Here is a 10,225-nt window from a genome sequence, read left to right on the forward strand (position 1 = left end):
ACGATAGTTGAGCGCCCTCCTCCTCATCCCCCCCCCCCCCCCCCATGTCTAGCGAAATATCAGCGAATTTCGCATCTAGTTGGTCTGGTAAATACTACCTTGCTCAAACAAACGTCTTTCGCATTTCAGAAGCTGCTCTCGGGGTTTTTTTTTGTCATTCCCGTACGACTATTCTATTTATTCCTGACTTGCAGACCATTCATTTTCCCGTGGTTTCATTAACAACCTTGGTTCTTACTATACGGCATGAGTGGGCACATATCTGACAATGCACAGCCTTTGAGTGTACTTAATTAACATTTTCGCGTGGCTTATATTCCCATAAAAGGCACAAGTTTTTGTCAGCTATTGGGTTATCACATCCCCGAAATATATTTTTCTACGACGTACATATTCGAAGCAAAGCCGCATTTGTTGTTTGCGCTGCAAAACGAACCAACCTCTTACAGTGCCAATGTCAGGTCTAAACGAGGTGACAATAAATAGAATTCACTTGTGCTGACGTGTTCGAAGGCGCCAGCGGTGATATGCTGCTGCCGTCGCCGACGACCGCAAGAGCGGCCAAGAAGCGCGCAGAACCGCCTGCCTGGGTAGCTCTTGTTGGCGTTCGAGCGCTCTACCAAGACGCAGCTGTTTTTTTAAGCGCCCTAAACGTTCAGTTAGCTTACAGACGTCACCATAACAAGTTATTTAGTGCGTGGAAAGGCAAAGGGAAGCGAAAGAGAACCAAAACACTGCATGACCACCTATCAGCCACGCAGCGCTAATCCCGCAAACGCCGCGGAGAAGCGGCGGCAGGCGGCGCAGCGATCGCGAATCTCGAGGCGTATAACGATTTGTTACCCCACGTGAGTACTTGAGGGGGTACGTTTAACATCTGATAAGACAGAGGATTTGATCAGCTAAGTGTCGTACGCCGAAACCCCTATAGGTCTCATTCAAAATGTAAAGTGATCATATAAATTTAAATGTAATGGTGTCACAGTGGCTGCCACCGTAATGAGAAAAGGAGTAAATACAAACACATTTGTGTTCGAGGGTGCTTTGAACCCGGGTCGCCAAAGTGTTACCACTACTCAAACCCAGCACCTTGTCAGCGGAGGGACAAGAAATAGCCTGGTGCATGCCATATGATAGGAGAATGTGACGGCACAAGAGTATAACAGGCGCATGCGGAGAGCTCTGACTGTGCGGAAGCGGCCGCGTGAATTTCGGGTAGTCGCCTGTAGTTGCAATTGGCGTCAAAACACCATGAAACGAAAGCGAAAAAATAAACGCAACACACGACGTAGCACTAAGGAAGTTCTTGGTTATCGCTGCCTTCAAAGCACGTATGCTGACTTCGGTGCCTTTGGAATCTTTCAAAGACAATATAGATTTTCTTAGGCTACATAAATGTCTGTCTGTCTGTCTGTCTGTCTGTCTGTCTGTCTGTCTGTCTGTCTGTCTGTCTGTCTGTCTGTCTGTCTGTCTGTCTGTCTGTCTGTCTGTCTGTGACTCGATTCAGCCACCCCGTCAAAGTCAAGCAGAAGCTGCTCAATAGTCTTATGTGTTATAGTCTTACAGCGTGCGGTGTTAATGTTCATACTTGTCAACATTGTTGAACCAGAACAAGACATTACGCAAAGTGAGGCAGAAAATCACTACATGAGTGACATTTGCAGAGCTCCTTCATCAAAAATATTCACGAATGCTTGGTTTTTGCGAATGCCAATACATACTAAATCAATTTCAGAAAACCGTCGCCTGCTGCTGCACGCGCTACCTGGCGACATATAAAAAACTCAAACGGCAACAACAACGACAGGTTCCACTAGAAAGGCTAGACGTTCCGCTTGGAACGCTCGTGGAGTAGGGCAACGTGGTTCTATAAACGTTTTAGTAGGGTGCCTAGATTCACGCGCGAGACGTCTCCGCCGTACGGCAGCGCTGGCATCGAGGCACCCGACTTGGAGCAGTGGAACGCGGTAAATTTAAACTGACTAGAGCAAACCTCTTGCGTGTTATCTTGGGAGGAACAAGACGGGAGAGGAAAAGCATAAGAGGTGAGCGGGAAAGAGAAGGGAAGCATTTACTTGCTAGGGGCGCCAGTCGACTGTCGTCTTTCGTCGACATTTGCAACGAAAGCACCAGATACGCGGTCTTTTTTTGTAACGCGAACAGTATCGCAAACAGACGTGCACCAGAGTCGAAGCTCAGAAAAAACAAACGATGTTCCCCCGTCGAAGATGCACATCGACTATGAGGCTGGCCTTAGTGGCACCCCACCGATTGTTTCACACCATGTGGGGAGCCTTAAAGGGACATTGAAGTCAAAATAAAAGTTCCTCTAAAACGATGGATTAGCTCACCAAGAACACTAGTACTATACCCCTCTTGCGCGTAGCTTTCTATAAAATAAGTTAGAAAATAGGCAGACCGTGAAGACAGGTGCCGGCACCACTCGGTATGCAGCGCAACTTGCACCAGATGTAGTTATAACGACTGGCGCTCGCAACGTGGTTCGTAGCAGCTGCTGAGTGGCGCTACTCGTTCATATTTGGGGCGGCGGCACCTCTTTTCGGGGATGCGTGCGAGCTACGCACGAGCGGTTGGTTCGACGCCAACATTCGCGCGGACTCAATAGAACAACATGTGTCAATACTGATCACGGGTTCCATGAAAGAACATTTTCCTCAGTGGTTCGGAGCTGCAAATGACGTGGGAGTTCGGGAAAGCACGACTGATTTGACCGAAACTGACCAAACCGGTCGGAACGTGGCAGCGTTGCATTCGGTTGCTTCTGTGCCGCTATAAATCACCGCTGCCTCGCTTGCTTCCGGTTTATTACAACGCAAACAGCGGCTTCACTTGATCTATGGGAAGGTCAGGCTTTTGTTTGAAACCAACTTACTGGTTGCCTTTAATGTCCCTTTAACGCGGGCCAAAATTTTGCATACACCAATATTTTCGCTTGTGCAGTTCACAAAATACATAAAACTATCTTGGTCGAAGGGTTACATGGGACTCAAATCGTTACAGTATTCGAAACTGGGTTTTAAGTTGAAGTTGCGTACCTAACACGTTTAAAGAAGTGAAGTAGCTGTCAGGTGTGTTCTTACGTATGAAGAAGACACAAGAAGAAGACTCATCACAATGCGTAAAGAAGTGTTCAAAAATGTGGTTAATCCCTCTTCCATAGGAATCGGTAAATCAGGGAAGTGAAATGCGCCTTGACACAAGCAGTTGTATGTTTATTGTGTATCGATATGAACTTGCACATTGCTATTTATATTTCGTCGGTATGGCACCGTTACACGCATGTACGTTAGACACTGGATTGCACACGCCGGAGCATTGCGTAAATCCGACTGAAACCACAGGTGCTCACAAACCGTGCGAACGAAACCAAACCATCTGTGCGAACGAAACCAAACGGGTTTTCAGCGAATCGTTCGGTGAACACGCGGTCCGCTGCGGCGAAAGGAGCAGGCAACTGTGTCATGAGCGCGTCCCCCGTACACGTGGGCGGTGGCATCGAGGCGGCAACTGTCGGCGCTCAGTAGCGTCATAATGGACTGCTTCGCTTCGCCTCTCCTAGACGGCAGCACCATCTGAAGGAAAGGATATAAGTTGCGTTCGCCGTCGTATTTGTGCGTGTGTTCATAGGGTAGTCGGTATGCGCATTTCGTACCTCCCGTTGCGGCGAATGAGTAAGTGGCTCGAATCCCGGCGCAGCCTCGTCAATCAAAGTTTTCTTGGCGATGTCATTTTTGTGACGGATATGACGTCAGCGAGATCTTCGTGGACCCCGGCATAAAACACTGTCGTGTTAAAATACATGAATAATGATTTCCTTCTGTCAAACAGTAATCAGAAGAAGATTTCGGTCAGTGCGCGGGCCTGAAAGTAATGATTAATTAAACAAAAACAGAAGGCCCGATCGGATAAAGGGAGGGGGTTAGAACAGTGATTAAAAAAATTACACCATCTTCCCGTGGGGAACCCTGATGAGGATGCGAAGCATCGTGGCGGTTCCGTGTGGTTCCATTGTGTTGCCGTTATGTTGAGTGATCTGGTTTTTACTAGCGCCAGAGGGAATTCCGCGTCCGGGTCCACACCGGTGGCAAAGGCACACAAGTGCTGTTGTGTTACGGTGAGTAGGCGGTGGTTCTCGAGGCGCCGAAACTCGTCCATCATGTTCTTGTCGATGTTGCCTCTGTGGTAGAATCGGTAGTCTCTGTCAGCTTTGGTGAGGTAAAGGTTGTTGACATTGGTGCACCGGCTGAGAGCAATGTACACGCCCTCCTCTTCGCAGCTTTGTCTTCTCGTTCTTCTTCTTCTTCTGCGGTTCCCCTACGGGAAAATGACGATGGTGGTTGAACGCGAACCTATATCGTGATGGATTCTTTGTTTGGCCAATCCCTAGGGGCATCCTGCCACAATCAGCGTCAGAGGCGCTGCGGACGGGGCTGGTTGAGCTGCAAGGCGCGTGGCGCTTCCCGCCACAGCTTTCCCACGGGAAATTCAGCATCCCCCTCTAAAGTTTTCAGTTCGTCATTTCCGTTGACGTTCAGCTTCGCGTGCCTTCGTTGTATCAGTAGCTTCTTGACGTAGTTTGAATGAGTCAACGACATAAGGCGCGTTCGTAGCACTTGCTCCTGTCCCGGATTTGTAGCTTAGTGGGAAGAGCACCGCGTACCTCCCGTTGCGGCCAGAGAGTCGTGGGATCGAAACCGGGCGCCGCTAACTATTTCTTTTTTTTATAGTGTAGTATCGCGGAGCTGTGGGTGTAAGGAGGAGAGTTGCGCATGCGCAGTGAGCGTGTGGACGGCGCCGCCATCAACGACGCAGGACAAGGCGAGCCTAAGAAATGCTCCGCATTTAAAAGAAACATAAAATCGGAACCCGTCTCAAGTCCCATCGATCACCACCGCAGACTGAGATGTCTTATACAGATCACAGTGGTTGAACCGTTTGTTGCCAGAAAGGCCTGGTGTAGATTAAGCGCGCCAGTTTGGCGGGACTATGTCAGTTGGATCAATGCTTTAATATTAAGCTATTGGAAGAGCTTTCTATTAGATAGCTGCATTATTATATACCTTAACATCGCAAATACAATTAATTTTCTACAATGGGAAACGTAGTAAGTAGGCTTCAATTCTAGCAAAGGGAATAGCATTCATTTCAGCTGTGACAGTGCTAATTACGGCGAATACTGATCACACCTCGCTCTGGTCCTGTTCAATCGACTTAACCAGATATGAATACACAACACGAGCCTGTGTGAGTTCGTTAAATGCATTTACCTATGCAACCGAGCCTACATGCGGTCCCGCAAACATTCATTCATTCATTCATTCATTCATTCATTCATTCATTCATTCATTCATTCATTCATTCATTCATTCATTCATTCTCTCTCACACACAAACACGTATGCGCGCACGCATACACAGGCGCCCACACGCACACGGACAGGCACGCGCCCACTCACAAATGCATCTCTCCACAGTGCACCTAAAATTAAATGCTGAAGCGCCCGTTTGGGACGGACATCACTACTTTAAAGAGACCGATTATAACGCCTAAAACGTTTGTAGAAAATACGGTCGTGCAGACCCTCGCCTTATCAACACGTACGTCACTTCACGGAGCGAGTCCATCAAGAGTACATCACGCCACGAAACGAGAACTCACAGCCATGCCAGGAAGTCTTCTTATCTTATAACAAATGCAGTGCACGCGAAGGCTCAACCATACGACGCGTACCCTGCATTTCAGAAGGCGTGTATGAAATTGTGCCTATAAAAAGATGAACGGATTGCACGCTGGGTAGTAGTAAGTATCGTGCTAGGCGCTCGGATTCTGATACACGCAGGTGTGCATCGTCGAACCACGGAGTGATGGTAGGGTGACTTAAAAAAATGTGGGAGAAAGTAGCACGCTTTGGCTGTCTCGATGAATCATTGGGTAACTGGGTAAGCGGTCGATTCCGTCTGCGCTAACTAATGCCTGCCCAGATGCCCGTATTCCAGCGTACAGCGGGGACGGCGGTACGGGCTGTGTTTGAAGCCAGCCGCTGCGGGTCTTCTATCGGGAACGCTGATGCTGCCGCTGATTTTAGGTTTGTTCTGCATTCAAATAAGGCGCCGTTCCATTTGCACAGCTGCTCCATGATAGCGTGACCTTTCGACTTCTGGATTATTTATTTTTTTCTTCTCTGACTTTCACTACTACGGAGAGGAAGCTGGTACAAGTGAGCGTGGTTATTTGCTTTGGGCGAGCAAAGGGCGAAACGCTGCTCGTTTCTCACGCCATGCGTAACTTTCAGTGTGTTCTGGGTTCCTCTTCGTATTTTCTTTATCTGCTTTTTATTCCTGGGACGGGCGAAGAAACTTTATTTAGGTCAGTGGCGACTACAGGGGTTTTAATGTTTCATTTCTTTTTTTTTCTTTATGCTCAATACACGTGGTCAAGAGAGTATAAAAAGCTTCTCGTGGACCAGCAGTAATAATTGAACACCCCAATTGTATACTTGCTAAGCAAGACCAGTTGAGCACGCTCTCATCAAAAACTAACAGAAAACTGCCATTTTTTTACAGAATACTGACAGGAGAGGCCGACAGCCCGGGCCCCTAAGGTGCTTCGCCCCTAACAAACAAAGCGGAACTACAGAAAGTTTAGTTGGCATCCCCACATTGAATGTTTGTTCCGAGTCATTTAAAAAACTTTGTTTTCTACGAAAAAATTGCATAAAACACCAAAAGATGCTAAACTGCTGGCATACAAAACATATATTCGACCTTGACTGGAGTATGCCTCTGTGGTTTGGTGCCCGCACAAGAAAGACTTTGTGACCAAGTTTGAAAGAATTGAGAAGCTTGAAGCATGTATGAGAAGGCTGGGTTTAGTAGCTGATATGCTGAATTCGGGCAATTTAGAATCACTAGAAATTAGAAGACATACGCGAAAACTTAAAACATTTTTGTATAATCCAAGTGCGATTAGAAATACCCAAGGATGAGTACATACGCCTTCCAGGAAAGCGTAACGCAAGATTGAGTGATGATTATTCCATACAACCTTTCATAGCTCGGACTGACATTTTCCAGTGGTCAGTTTATTCCGGATGCCATAGAACAATGAAATAGTTTACCATGCCGTGTTGTCAATAGCACCGTTGTGCAAACTTTTTATGGTGAAATTGATGCCTATTTTCGTCACAGTTAAACTACTTACAATTGTGCCTTCCTGTGTGCATTGCTTTGTGATTGCCTTTTCTTGTTTTTTCTGTTTTCTTTTTATACTCACTTTTATACTCCCTCCCTGCTACGACCCTCAAGCGACGGTTAACAGTATCAATAACTAAATAATGATCATTGCCTTTAACTTTGTATGCAGGTTGTTATACCATATTTCTATTAAGGTACCACTGGCAGGTGCGGGATCGACTGCCATTTTTTTCGATTCCTTGCAAGCTTTCTGGGTCTAACAGTAGGCACATAATTCGAGATTGAGGAGCGGTACTGCAATCATAACAAAAAGGAAACCTTCCCAGCCTACTATTCTGAAGGAAAGTACTATAATATCTTATGCGTGGTGCAGTGTTTAAGCAGCAAGGATGCACCTTTAGCGGTCATAACGAATAGCGAGGGCGCGTACCATGTCTCTCGTTCGCTATGTAACTACAATGTAAACACAGGCGTTGTAATAAACACGCAGATAAGCGCACACACCCCTCAACGAAATCATCGAGTGAGTGATGCGAGTGCCTCACACCACTTCATGCCCCTGTTGACGAAATGAGTCACAATTATGTCCCTTCCGCTGCATAGCACGTCGGCGTCTCTCATCAGCAACTGGCCCTTCAAGAAAGATGAGACCATGTCCCCTTAGTCCTCTCAGATCTTCTCCTAGCAGCGGGACTGCGCATCAACTTTCCTTTTTTTCACAACCTGAGAAACAGAAAAACGCACCAGAGCCTCTTACGCATCGGGATGCCCCTCATTATTCCGAACCATCATGAGCGGATCATCTCCCGGTGAATTAGAGACAAACACAGGCATTGCGTAATAAAAGGGTTGAGCTTTGGGTAAGACAGGAGGAGCGAAATCCCATGTGTTGCTGGTCGGGCCTTTTATTGAGCCGACGTGTTCCCATCAAGATTAACCGACTCATCCAACAAGTTCTCCTTCGTTAGAAGCAGATCATGCTGACGGCTACAACTATGTTTTATAGCTCATGAACTACGTAAAGGCAGTTTTACTTTTAAGGGCCTGGCATAAATCCTATTTTTGGATAAAATAGGGCGCACGTAAGCTGTGTTGGTTCCCGTGCTTCCTCAGCTAACTCTATTGGTCTCCTCGATTTGGCTACACTTTCTGCACCAGTTGAGCCGGTGCAGCACTCGCGCACTCGATTTGCCAGTGCAGCTAGCGCCACCTGCACTTCGGCCCTCGATTTGACGCCGTGCTGCACCAGTTCTTCTACACTTCTGCACTAGCCCCTGTGCGAGTTCTCGTGCAAGGTGCAGCCAGTGCAGCGCGCCTAGGCGCGGTTTTTGGTGCGCATCGTAGCAGACGATTCCACCGACTCCACCATCATGATAGTTGTGTCTGTCAACGGAGTGGAAGCGACAGCGTTTCCCGTTTTAGATGAGAATGGTGGTCACTTGCGACAAGTTAGCGCGTTTTTGTACATAACGCAAGGTGAGTGAAACCGAGATAGAGAGAATTAACTTTTATTTTGACCAAGAGATGAGCTTTTATTGAAGCTCGCTCGATGCAGTCTAAGATGCCTTAGGCAGAACCGGCAGAGCGGAAAGAAACACTTGTGATAACTCGCTGCAACCTCTTTCTTGTGCTATAGACGGCCTTTACATCAGCATCCAGCACGAAGAAGCGCCAGCCAGCCCTACGCTCCCGGTAGCCGCTGTCGCTAGTCAGCTGCAGGTCTCACCTCCTGCCGTCATTCACTCTCCGCTCCCGCCTGCGACCCAGCCTGCAGCTTCGCCTTCGCCGGCTGGTCAGCTTTTAACCCCTGCGTCACAACCGTCCGCCGACAGTGCAACGAGCGGTGTGTGGAGCGCCAACAAGGCGAAGTTCCTCATTTGCAAATACAAGGAACTGAAGGAAAAGATTGGAATCTCGGGAGGATATAAGTAAGCCCATCATATATATCGTACCCACACTTGCGGTGCTAATATACGGTAAATTATTTTCACAGGACAAAAAAGGCCATGTGGGAAAAAATAGCCCACGAAATCAGCTCAGCGTTCCGATGTCCCATGAGTGCACTCCAAGTGGAGAATAAATGGAAGACTATGGAGCGCGCCTACAAAAAAACTAAAATGAGGAATGGCTCAACCGGTCGCCCCCCTGCAGCGTGCGAGTTGGAAGAGTATGAGCAGCAGACCTTTCACTTTTTTTTGCTCATTTTCTGACTGAGGATCATTTTTAAATATGCGTTTTCTTGGCAGGGAACTTGCAGAGGTTTTGGAGCGTGAGCACCATATTGCTCCTGTTGCACTGCTCGCCCCAGGAAGGATTGTTGCGTAAGTTTCCAGCACCACGTTATTTTCGAAAGAAATCCCATTAAATATATATGTGTCCTAATTTTCTGGCGGTACATTTAAACTGCGCTTAATGTGCATTTCTACAGAATTGTTAGCTGGCACAATTGCTATATGCATGCATGTTTCTGTGGTAAAACTTCCCATCAGTATGGCAGTATGGCTGAATTATATATCAAGCGTGGCCATCCGGATAACCGTGGGAATTCGATCCCTTCATTTGAAATGAAATTCTCTTTACTGTGAATTGACCTATCCACTGCACAAATGCCCACACTTTGCGTGACGTTTGTTGACAATTTTTATTATTTCGAAAGCAACAGGGATGGAGAGAACATGCTTCCAGAAAATGAGCCTGTGGGTGAAGCTGGTGATGAGGAAGCTCCAGCTGAGGAGGCACCTGCACCCCGCAGCAGAGAAGCTACAGCACCGGCGAGAGGCGGCAGTCGGCAGAGGAACACAACCATCGGCAGCCTGATTAGAGTAATGCAGGATGCGATGGCTGCAAAACAAAAGCAGCATGAAGAAAAAATGCGCCTTCTTGAGCGTCTTGTATCTGCTGTCGAGGGAAAAAAATGATCACACGTGCTTTCTCGTGTGCAGTCGAGGCAAATAAAAGAGTTCTGTCAGTTTCTTGCGATGATTTGCATGTTGTTCAGCATTGATGCTGGG

At 47.4% G+C, this 10,225-nt stretch overlaps 1 long non-coding RNA gene across 1 annotated transcript; it reads left to right on the forward strand.

Moving 5' to 3' along the window:
• Window positions 1-8,774: 8,774 nt before the first annotated feature.
• LOC144144310 (uncharacterized) lies at window positions 8,775-9,934 on the forward strand. Its single transcript, XR_013317213.1, has 4 exons — window positions 8,775-9,142; window positions 9,208-9,381; window positions 9,461-9,535; window positions 9,871-9,934. It is a non-coding gene; the product is annotated as an uncharacterized LOC144144310 (long non-coding RNA).
• Window positions 9,935-10,225: the final 291 nt, after the last annotated feature.

Source organism: Haemaphysalis longicornis, unplaced genomic scaffold (assembly GCF_048455015.1).
Source record: "Haemaphysalis longicornis isolate Haplotype H1 unplaced genomic scaffold, Haemaphysalis longicornis Haplotype H1 scaffold_7, whole genome shotgun sequence".
NCBI classification, from domain to species: Eukaryota; Metazoa; Arthropoda; class Arachnida; order Ixodida; family Ixodidae; genus Haemaphysalis; species Haemaphysalis longicornis.